The following is a 1,025-nucleotide window of genomic DNA, read 5'->3' as shown; positions in this document are numbered from 1 at the left end:
CTCCTCCCCTGTTCATGCTCTGTCTCTCTCTGTCTCAAAAATAAACGTTAAAAAAATTAAAAAAAAAAAATAACAAGGATACTTTAAAGGAAATGCCAAGAATAAAACAAAAACAGTACACTTGAAAATGTGGCCTTTAAAGAAAACACTAGATAGACTGGAAGGATGACCAGACGGATTTACCAAACTGGAAGATAAAGTTACAAAAAAAAATTAGAACATGCCATAGGAAGAAAAATGGTGATAATTTAGACATTTAAAAAATTAGGATTACAGAGACTTGAGACTATCACTTCCAACTATGATGAAGTACCTGGGCCTCTTACAATAAAGAATGAGAAAATAGGTGCTCGCTTTGGCAGCATATATAATAATATTGGAATGATACAGAGAAGATTAGTGTGGCCCCAGCTCAAGGATGACATACAAATTCGTGAAGTGTCCCATTAAAAAAAAAAAAGAAAAAAAAGAATGAGAAAATAGGTCAAAATATATGAAATATGTGTTTTCAAACACTGGAACAAAGACAGCACGGGACTGTGATTCCTAAGAGAAGGAAGATAACTGGAGTATTACAATCTGTCCAGCTTTCTTCTGGAAGCACCTTCCATATTGTTATGCAGGAAGAACTAAAAGAAACAGACAATAGCAGCCTTTCAGTGTTCAGTCAGACATATAAAGGGGGCTGGAATTTGAGGGGCGAAGTACAAGATAGTAGATAGCTAACCCCAAGAGTTCCATAAATTTTCATAAGGCTTCCTTTGACTCTGTCATTAAACATTAAGCATGGAATGGCTAGAATAAAACTCCTAGGGTCTAGGTAGAGAACCAGTACTGGGTTTGGTGGCGAGAGAGTGGTACTGAATAATTCCTAAATGATCACATGTTGGGATAAGAGACATTTAAATTCTGATCATGCAGAGTGCAAAGAAATTACTAAATACCTGGGGCATTCAAGAGAGACCTCTGAAGGTTTATAACTTAATCCACAAATAAATAAACTGCTACTCTAAACAAAATTCAAG

At 35.6% G+C, this 1,025-nt stretch overlaps 1 non-coding gene across 1 annotated transcript; it reads left to right on the top strand.

Moving 5' to 3' along the window:
• Nucleotides 1-346: 346 nt before the first annotated feature.
• Nucleotides 347-453, top strand: LOC124523146 (U6 spliceosomal RNA). The gene has a single exon (XR_006964931.1). It is a non-coding gene; the product is annotated as a U6 spliceosomal RNA (small nuclear RNA).
• The last annotated feature ends 572 nt before the right edge of the window (nt 454-1,025 follow it).

This window comes from Lynx rufus, unplaced genomic scaffold, assembly GCF_022079265.1.
Source record: "Lynx rufus isolate CCGP_SWC_20201006 ecotype Redwood Valley unplaced genomic scaffold, mLynRuf1.p SCAF_1, whole genome shotgun sequence".
NCBI lineage: Eukaryota > Metazoa > Chordata > Mammalia > Carnivora > Felidae > Lynx > Lynx rufus.
This window is presented reverse-complemented; position numbering and strand designations above follow the sequence as displayed.